At 40.4% G+C, this 10,865-nt stretch overlaps 1 pseudogene; it reads right to left on the reverse strand.

Moving 5' to 3' along the window:
• Positions 1-8,209: 8,209 nt before the first annotated feature.
• LOC109376819 (DNA damage-binding protein 1-like) lies at positions 8,210-9,717 on the reverse strand (annotated as a pseudogene).
• Between the last annotated feature and the right edge of the window lie 1,148 nt (positions 9,718-10,865).

Here is a 10,865-nt window from a genome sequence, read left to right on the forward strand (position 1 = left end):
ACTGTTTTTTAGTCTTTTTTCTTTTTGTTTTTCCACTCAGATGTTCTCTGCTATCTTGTCTTCTAATTCACTGATTCGATCCTCTGCTTCATCCAATCTGCTAGTAATTCCACTGAGTTTGTTGTTTAATTCAGTAATTGTACTCTTTAATTCTAGCTGGTTATTTTTTGTGATTTCTCTGTCTTTCTTTATATTCTCATTAATTTTGTTGAACATTCTAATAATCAGTGTTTTGAACTCTGTCCCCAATAGGTTGTTTACCTCTGTTTCCTCTAGTTCCACTGATTCAGGAGGTTTCTTCTGTTCTTTTATTTGGGATGTGTTTCTTTGTTTCCCCATTCTGGCTTACTCTTTGTGCTTGCTTTGATGTAATAGGTAGATCCTCTAGGTCTCTCAGTCATTTCTGGGTGGACTTATGTGGTATGTGTCCTTTATATTTGAATTACTCAGCCTCCCTTTTCTTCTTTATGTGTGTACCAGAGGTGTTCCTTGTGTTATGTCTTCTGTTGAAGTTGAGTTTTGATTGCTTTTGGCTTGTCAGTAGGTAGAATTGACTTCCAGGCTAACGAGACCCACTCGTCAACCAAAGCTACCCAAATGGACTGGGTGGGAGATTAGAAAAGAAAGATACAGAGACAAAAGCTGGGATCAGGAGGTCCACTGACCACTGATGGCAGAGCAATGGCCTCATTTATTTTTTGCAGAAAGCTTATATAGTAGCAAGCAGCTGCAGAAAGCAGTAAGCAGCTGCAGGGGATCTGTTTATCAGGTTAGACATTAGTAAGTTACATCCTGTTATGCACTTCTGTAAGTGCAAAAGCAGGTTACCTTTTGTTATGCACTTCGCAGAATCTCCTGTAGCTTCTGCTATTCTTTTCTCTTCTTGGATCAGTGGAGGTGGAACGTTCCTTGAACTGTTTCCACAGGTGTGAGGACCCTGTCAGCTCACAGCCTACACCCCACACCAGGCTGATTAGCTGTGAGGATTAGCTGTGTGCACAGTTATGACCTGCTGTGTGAGGGTTGACCCCTCTGATGAGGCTTGGCCCCTCTGTTGAGGCATGGCCCTTATGGGGTCTTCTGCCTGTAGCAATTTCCCTTTGGGTGTGACTCTCGTAGGTCAAACCCCGTAATGCTCTGGTTTTATCTACAGTTGGCCTCTGGGTGTGATGATTCTTGTGCCTCTTTTGCTGGGCCCTGCTGCAGAGTGATTTTAGAGCAAAACAGATCAACAAGCACAACCACAACAGCCACCAAATGAAACCAGACACTCTCACATGTAAAAAGCAACCAACAACCTGCACTCAACATGCATATAGATATCAAGCATATAAAAGGAGAAAACAAACAAACACAAACAAAACAACAACAATAACAAACAAGGAACTAAAAGCAAAACACAATAAAATAAAATATAACAAAAATAAAAAATAGAATAAACATGAGAATCAAAATAGCAACACCCCCCAAAAAAAATAAATACATAAAATTGCAGAAAAAATGGAAAGAAGAAGGAAAAGTAGAGCAGTGAGAAGAAAGAAAAAAAGAAGGGAGAGAGAGAGGGTAGAAAAGAAAGAAGTAAAGAAAGAGAGAATATAGAAAGAAATATCTATCTACATCTATCTATCTATCTATATCTATCTATCTGTATATATATATATATATATATATATATATATATATATATATATATATATGTCTACACACCCATGTGTATGGAAATATATATCCACATATGTACACCTTTATATATGCCTATATTAAAAACTAAAAATGATATTAATGAAATAGAAAAAAACAAAAACAACCAAAACAAGCAACCAACAAAAAAAAAACCTCAAAACACCCCAAAGAACCCAATTAACAACAACAAAAAAAACAACAACCAACCAAACAAACAAAAACAAAAACCAACCAGTGCCAGTCTTGGCTGAAGTCTGTCAAGCTCTCCCCAGATTTTTCTCTGCTATACACAAACTTCTCTGTGTCTTGTGGGGGCAGAGTCGGCCACCTGGTGCGTAGAATGACCCTGGCAATGCAGGTCTAATTTAGATGAGTGGGATCATTAGGTGTGATCGGCAGTTTTTGCAATGTAAATGCTGTTTCTGCTCTCACCTGTCCAGAGGCACGCTGAGTGCTGCGCAGCCAGAAGGGTCGATGTGCGTCTTTGGGCACTCTTTCCAGTGGAGGCTGTGGGAGGTGTGAGATTTCAGAGCTGCTAAAAGGCACCTGCTGGAGGGGGGTGTGGGTTGTCTGCATGTGACTCAGCAGCTGAAGTTGCTCTGACTCTCAAGCCATGCAGGAGAGCTGGGGGCCAGGGTGAGTAGGCTCACAGTCCTGCAGCCTCTTCTCATGCGGAGTTTCTCAGCCCCCTGGGAGTAGGAGCACCTCTGTAATCTGCCCCTACTCCTCCATTCAGGCGTCTTCTTAAGACTCTGCCATGGCAGGGACAAGATTTCTGAGAGAGGGTGGAGGTGGGTTCTTATTTATGCAGTTTTTCCTTTCTGTTTGAGAAAGAAAGAAAAAAAAAGTTCCACTGCCATTTGGAGCTGCAGCGTTTGTCTCAGGTGCTCCAGCCAAGCTCCTGCTGTACTCTGGGAGGGACCACAGGGGCACAGAGCCAGAGCCCACCCTCGTGCTGAAGCTCTCTCCGCTCTGCCTCCTGGGGTCCCGCGTCTCCACAGTCGTGAGTGTGGACCATGCCGCTCCTCACACGTCTCCTCCCTCTTCCCCCACTCACCCGGTCTGCCCACCTTTAAGTACTCAGAGTGGGAGTCTCTTTGCTGTTCTGTGTGCAGAGTAGAGTTTTGTTTGCTGAGTTACAGCAGTTTAAATTGCAGTGATTTCCAGGGGTGAACTCAGGGAGCCCTCCTCACAGCCTCCATTTTCCAGGACGCCCCAATATCATATATCAAGATCAAACACTTTTAAAGCTTTATGTAAAAATGATATTCTTTTTGGCCCGGCTGAGTGGCACATTGGTTAAGAGCTGGCTTGGGATGCCCGGTTCAGATCCCACATATGAGGGCCAGTGACACTGCCTTCTACATCTAAGATGATGAACAACAGCTCAACCTGGAGCTGGGCTGCCATGAGTCGCCCGTGACAGCGTAGGCTGCAGCCCCTGTGGCAGTGAGTTGCCATGGGCTACCGTGTGTAGCCAGCAGCCAGCGTGAGCGGCCAGCAGCTGCAGTGAGCGGCCATCCAGAAGCCGGCGACTGATTTGCCTCACCCGGGAAGAGCGCAATGACGGTGCCAACTTGGACCAGTGAAGCAACGTCCTCCACAACTATACTGAAGAACAAAAAAAGGACAGCAACTTGTCTGTTTCCCATCCCCCAATTCCCCAATTAAAAAAAAATCTTTAAAAAAAAGATATTCTTTTTACTTTCTGGAGCTCTCTAAACCTAGGAAAGTTCTATACTAGGTCAGTCTTGCATATATCAAGTGATTCAGTTTTCATTTCTCTTTTAAAGTTGTGTTTATTTTTCTCAGGGTCCAGAAAGTATTCAGAATAAATTGTAATCTCCTTATTCTACCATTTAAGAATCTCCTTAATCTAAAATCAACCTATTGGTCAGTATCACTGTTGGTCTCTGGACCCAGCTCTTTAGCATTCTTTCCATCACTCTATACAGCTCCTCATTGATTAATTCTCTGAATGACTAAATAACGCAGAGTTTGGGCACCTGTAACCCTCACCTTGAATCCAGTCAGCTCAATATTTCTACTTAGCTCATGAAATCTGGAGCAGCCATGAATAGGTTTGGGAATCAGGTGGCAACAAAAACTTTCTTTGATAGCATGGACTCTGTGCTATACTTGATATTTGGGATGCAGACAATTGAGATAAAACTCTAGCACTGCTATTCACCAGCTGTGTGATGCCGGTGTTTTTGTGCTTTATGGCTGCCATGGCAAGGTGGCTACAGGCTGGGTGGCTTAGAGCAGCAGAGGTTTGTTCTCTTACAGTTTTGGAGGCTAGATGTCCAAGGTCAAGGTGTCGGCAAGGCCATGCTCTTCTCTTCAGGAAAGAATCCTTCCTTGCCTCTTCCAGTGACGAAAAATAAACAAATAAATTAATTAATTAAAACCGACCTATTATTTTCTACCATATATCTTACAGGTAAATCCTTAAAAACAACCATTTCCCATTCTTCCTGAGTATTTTAGCTTGTTTTTCTAGGAACTTGATAAAAATGAGATATTAACTATGTTACTAGACCATAGTTACTGCAAAATAGGAGCCATATTTGGTAGATCATATCTGGACTAAGAGAAATAAAACTACCAGATAGAACATACTTTTGGCCTTCCCTGAATCTGATGATTCTTGTGACTGGTATGTCTCATACAGGATCCTAGAAGCTGTCTATGGAATGTCATAAGAGTTATTGCCTCCTGAGGGCCAAGTGGCTTTACATTATATTATGCCTACCCTTGCCTGATAAATTTTAGTTCATTGCTATGAACTCATTCTTTGGAAAGTGACAGAGAATCACTCCTGGATCGCTCTGTGGACTGCTCCATAAACTATTCTAACTGAAGGTACATGTGCAGTTCTGCCCTGCTGCCATGCCCTTTTCTCACCTACAGTCTTCCAATGAGTCAGGTGCCAAGGACATAGGAGCAGATTTATAAATGGGAGGGGGATATTAAAATACAACATGCTTTTTTTACCTTCTAGTTCTAAGAACTGTACTTGTGTAATTACAATTAGGAATTATATTTCACTGATAATTTTAGTGACCAGAAATATAAATTATTAAATATTTTAGGTGTTTGTTTTTTTTGCCAAGTTAAAAAAAACCAGAATTCCATGTTCCAAGTCTAGTAGTAGCTTTTCTACAATATTGTCAGTGAGACATAGCCTCCTTCTATGTGCTCTGTCATTCTCAGCGGTGGCTTCCCCCTTAAAGTGGTCTCTTGATTACACAGAGTTTCAGCAATCCCATGTGTTCCAAGAAGATGAAAGGAAAGGACAACTGGAAAGAAATACAAAGCCAGATGAGCCAGCCACCTCCCTCTTTGCTTTCAAGGAGTATTTCTGAATACAATCAGTCCTCTGTGTCCACTGATGCAACCAATATTTCAAAAGTATTTGAAAAAAAGTGTTACATTATACTGATGTGAGCTATGTAGTTAGGCTTATGATGGATGTGTATTGAACATGTACAGATTTTTTTTCTTGTCATTATTCCCTAAAAAATACACTATAACAACTACTTATGGTATTTCCCCATGTATAAGACACACCCTTTTTCGAAAAATTTGGGGTCTAAAAACTGGGTGCATCTTATATAGTGGTTGTAGATTTTTTTTACTTGCATTTCCTGCAAGTGATGAGGAGTTGTATGAATTTTATGATGAATAAAACTTGAGTTCAATAATTTAATGTAATACATTTTTTTCAAATTTCAGGGCCCAAAGTTAAGGTGTGTCTTATACATGGAAGCATCTTATACACGGGGAAATATGGTACATAGCATTTCCATTGTATTAGGTATTACAAGTAATCTAGAGATTATTTAAAGTATACAGGAGGATGTGCATAGGTTATATGCAAATACTGTAATTTTATATAAGGGACTTGAGCATCCATGAATTTTGATATCCTCTAGGGGCCCTGGAACCATCCCTGGCAGAGGGAGGACTGTACTCTGCTCAACAAATTGTACTAAATTTTTACAAGTTCACAAAAGAAGCAGGAGGAGGAGAAGACGATGACAGAGGAAGGAAATATAGTTTTTTAGCTGGAAAAACTGTTTTCACTAACAAAATAGAATGTCTTCATAAAAAAAAGAGGTGAAGGGCTATATCAGCTTCTATAAGTTACTCCTTTTCTTTCCTAGCTAAGCTGTCTACATTTTCCTGAGACCAATTAAAAAGGAAAGATAACATAGCACAGAAATTGACTGATTTCCACCTCAATCCCTCTTATAAATATGTTTTGTATGTTTAGTCATATTACTGCATTAGCATGTTATTAGCATGACATTTTGGTCCTAAAATTTTACAAAATGAGTCAGCAAGAATTTTTAAATCACGTTCTAGATGCTCAATAGTGTTTTCCATGCAAACTAGCACATTGAGCAAACTGAAAACCCTTGTCAATACATGGTGCAATAATTCAGAGAAAGAGAAGTTAGTGAGAATATAAGATATTAGAAATTACCGATCGAGCAGCTTAGACTTGACCTGAACATTGAAGCCTATGCAGTATATATCACAAGATGAGGCTGTGGAAAGTATAAAGAGTATGTGAAGAACAAGGTATGAGAGGATCTGAGGGTTAGTTTTCAAAAGACCATGTTTGCCTGTGATATTTCCTAATGAATGAAGCTAAATTACTATTGAGACCAGACTAACACCATTCCTTGATCACTTAGCTGTCACATTGATGGCGAAATCACTCATGTCATACATTTGTGATTGTTTATTTTGGGGTCATTATCTTTATGGTTGATTAACTATATTATACTATAAAATGTTCCCAAGTTCAATATGAAGTTTAGCAATTTTACATTTGATTTTTCCTAAGATTTGCTGCAAGCTGACATGATCTCTAAAGTAAAACAATTTATTTAGAACAAGTAATTCCTTTTTAATCTATAGCTTTTTATTTCTTATTTCATTTTAAGTTTTATTTTATTTTGGTGAGAACATTTGACATACGATTTAGCCCCTTAACAAAATTGTAATTGTACTCTAGGTACAATGTTGTACAGCAGATCTCTAGAATTTATTCTTCTTGCTTAACTGATATTTTATGCCTACTAATTAAAAACTCCCCATTTTCCCCTCCCTAAACCTCTGGCAACCACGATTCCACTCTTTGACCCTATGAATTTGGCTATTTTAGATAACTCATCTAAATGGGATCATGCAGTCTTTGTTCATCTATGACTGGGTTATTCACTTAGCATGGACTCAACGTCCATCCATTTTGTGCCATATTGCAGAGTTCCCTTCATTTTTAAGGCTAAGTAATATTCCACAGTATTCATATATCACATCTTCTTTTTTCATTCATTTATAGATGGGCACTTAGGTTGTTTCCACATGTTGGATACTGTGAATAGTGCTGCAGAAAACATCATGATCTCAAAGAGATATTAGCAGTCTAATCTATAGTTTAAGATATTAAAGTTCAGTAACCAAATTTGAGATTTAGAATTTTACCCAATTATACTTTCAAAAATTGCTGAATAAAATTTACATTGCTGGAGAATAAACTTAGGTCAGATAATTAAGTTTGCAAACTCATCCTAGAAAAAGGGCTACATACCTCATTGCTGAATATCACTATAGTTACCCTCGAAGTACTCCCTTTGGGAAGCTATGCACTGATGCCAGCGCCTAGTCCACCCTTCAAAGCAATTTTGGAACTCTTTCTGGAATGGCCATCAGAGCTGTTATTATATTACTCTTCATGTCTTGAATGTCATCAAAATGTCTTCTTTTCAATATTTCCTTTATCTTCTGGTGAATAAAGAAGTCATTGGGGGCCAGATCAGGTGAGTGGGGAGGTGTTCCAATACAGTTGTTTGTTTACTGGCTAAAAACTCCCTCACAGGCAGTGTCATATGAGTTGGTGCATTGTCATGATACAAGAGCCATGAATGGTTGGCAAAAAGTTCAGGTCGTTTTCATCTAACTTTTTCATGTAGCCTTTCAGCACTTCCTAATAGTAAATTTTGCTGTTTGTCCAGTTGGTACAAATTCATAATGAATAACCCCTCTGATCTCAAAAAAGTTAGCAACATCATTGCAACAAGTTCGCAAAGTTAATTGTCAGAGCTTCGTATATTTGTGTTTTAATTATACTTGATCTTAACATGTATCAATCAACATTTGTTTAGTACTTCATATATATCAAGTGTTGTGTTAGTTGGCATAAACTGAAATTCAAACAGGTTCCCCTTCCTCCAGACACTCACAGCTTATTTTGATGTGTATTATAAATGTAGTGTCAATACAGTGGGAAGATCCTTCAACACTGCCTTGGAAAATTCTGCCAAGTCTTTAGAAAGGTCATTATATTTGAGGGTTTGTTGTTTTTGTTTTCCCTGAGGAATACCTTTTCCAACCAGAATAAATACGGAAGTATGTTTTCAACAGGAGAATCACATTTATAGAAGAATTAAAATTTAGAAGTGTAATCAGATGAAAGCTTTTCATGCTCTTTTATTTTTTTATGTAGATATTTCTATGTATTGTAGATATTGCAAGAGGCCTCATTAGTGTTCTTGCCCTGAGCCTCCTTCCATTCACTGACTAGAGCTTTGGGTTCTTGAGAGACCAACCTCATGGATGTGGATGTGATCTGGATAAATTGCTGATGGGCCAGGTTGCCACAGAAAGTCTGTTGATCATCCACAAAACCCATCGGTTCGGTTTCTTCCACCCAGTCTCCATTTAACATGAGAACTCTTGTGTGGCCCACAAAGGAGCACCAAAGTGTCATAAGTCTCCCAGTGAGGGTCAAACCACAGTGTCCTTAGGCCTTTGACACCTGGTAAGTCAGTGATAACAAGCTCATGGATTCCAATTCTATTCTACTTGTCCCATAAGCAACCTCTCTTGAGCGTTTCAAGTGCTAAGCTCTCCCTGCCCCTGCCTCTCCAGGTCCACCATGCACATGTCCAGAATAGGTCTTAAATTGGTAAAGGTTTCCACAGTCACTACATAGAAGCCTTGTTCATTGCTGTCAATGCTGAGCTTCACAAGCTGGGTGTCACCCAGGTGAGACCAACAAACGCAACACCACTGTCAGGTATGTCAAGCACTCAGCAATCGAGTCCTCTCTGAGGAGTTCCACATGGAGATATTTGAGGGTGATAGAGGCGTCCATCTATTCCTCCTCCTCCAAAGGCAGCATAAAGAGCCGTCCTTTCATGTCTCCCAGCGGATAACAGGAACCATTGGTGTCTACACGAACGTGACACACAATCATGCTTTGCTTGATGACAAGAGGTGCAATGACCAGATATTTGTAATCATTGTGATAAGTGATTGATTCCTGCCCAATGATGATGGCCCCTCCAAAACGCTCTGGGGCTGTGATCACTATGGAAGCTTCAGTTGCTACATTTTCCTGTTTTTAAGGACCCTTATTGAACTACTTCTCTCAGAAAGACACCTCGTAGGTTTCTACGTGCTATTCCTGAGGGTCCTGGTAGACAAAACAGATGGTAGGTGCTTGGCAACCATATAGGAACTTGACATTGATGACATATAACTTCTTCAAGCCAGTGTTAATGGCCTTAAGCTTTTTGTTGTCCCAGTCTAGTGGAATGACCTTGAAAAGGCCATTGTAGAGTCACAGGCCAATCATCCAGTGCTCAGGGTCAATGATGCCAATAATGTCGGTCTCTGAGGGGCACCCAGTACAGTCCTGGACATTGCCACAGGCTCGTGTTATGATATCAGTGCTCTCATCACTCTGCTTATACTCCAGGATGCAGGCTTAGCTCTCAGGATAAGCAGTAAGTCCTTGATCTGCCACTTGGGCCTGAAAAGCTCCATGACAGCAATCTTCCCATAAACACCCACCCTTTTAATGGGCCAAAGCCCCTTGGCAGTAACCACATAGGTCTCTAATCTCATGTGTTTGGCAAACAGCAGGTTCAAGTCTTTAGCTGAACTAAAGTGTTCAGTCACACAGTCATTCACGATAGTGGGCTTCTGTGCTGTCACCACATAGTTGAGTGACATGTCGAGACCTGAGATGGCTCATCAGGTCTCAAGTGCAACAGCAGAGAGATAGGCACCAACGAAGAGACAGGGGACCCTACTCATGAGGCCAACTCCACTGCCACTGCCTCCACCCCACAGGCAAGTTGTAGGCCAGCACACCCAAGGTGCAAAATAATTGTTTTTAAGTTGGACTTGAGCTTGATTTGGACCAGTGGCCATTTTTAGGATACATTACTCTCCTATTCTCTACCTCTAATGAGAACTATGGTTGTCTGCCACAGCATCACCGAATTCCCTCTGCTCTTTTTCCATTCTCCTTTGATCCTAACTGGCTATTTCTCTGACTATTTTTGTCAAACAAACTCTAAAAAGAGTATGGAGGCTTTGCTAGGACTAAATAATAAGAATTCATTCAAGGGTCTTAGGGCTTGGTAACTTGAAGCACATCTAGGCAATACCCAGAATGGTTCCAAGAAGAAAGAAAAGCTTAGAATTCTTATAGTAAAAGGCACATTCTTGAGAAGACTCAGTCCTGCATTCTTAGCCTCTAAATTGGTTTGAGATGGTAATCCTCTAGATCAGTGGTTCTCAACCTTCCTAATGCCGTGACCCCTTAATACAGTTCCTCATGTTGTGGTGACCCCCAACCATAAAATTACTTTCGTTGCTACTCTATAACTGTAATTTTCTACTGTTATGAATCATAATGTAAATATCTTTTTGTTTTCCGATGGTCTTAGGCAACCCCTGTGAAAGAGTCATTGGACCCCCAAAGGGGTCGCAACCCACAGGTTGAGAACCGCTGCTCTAGATGACCAGTGGTCTGGATAATGGATGTCAGGTGGTCTGGGTGCATGACCATTCTTTCCTTAGTCCTTCAGGGAGTAGTCAGAGGGCAGTCTGGAGGTTTTGTGTATACCCAGACATTCACACTGGACTAGAAAGTTCAAAAGTTTAGTTCCCAGGCTAGTTACAAGAATAGAATCTCTTCCTCGTGCCTCAACTTACTGAATTTTAGTAATTTAGCAGCTTGACTATAGTGACTTCATTTGATGTCTTCACTCAGTTTTTAGTCCATATTCTGGAGTGAATAGAGTGGCTAACTAATTTTCATCATTCCTAGTGAGCAGAGCCCTCTGTTCAAGTCTCATCTATATAAAAGCCCT

The sequence above is a fragment of the Hipposideros armiger genome, unplaced genomic scaffold (assembly GCF_001890085.2).
Source record: "Hipposideros armiger isolate ML-2016 unplaced genomic scaffold, ASM189008v1 scaffold_1213, whole genome shotgun sequence".
In the NCBI taxonomy this organism is placed as follows: Eukaryota; Metazoa; Chordata; class Mammalia; order Chiroptera; family Hipposideridae; genus Hipposideros; species Hipposideros armiger.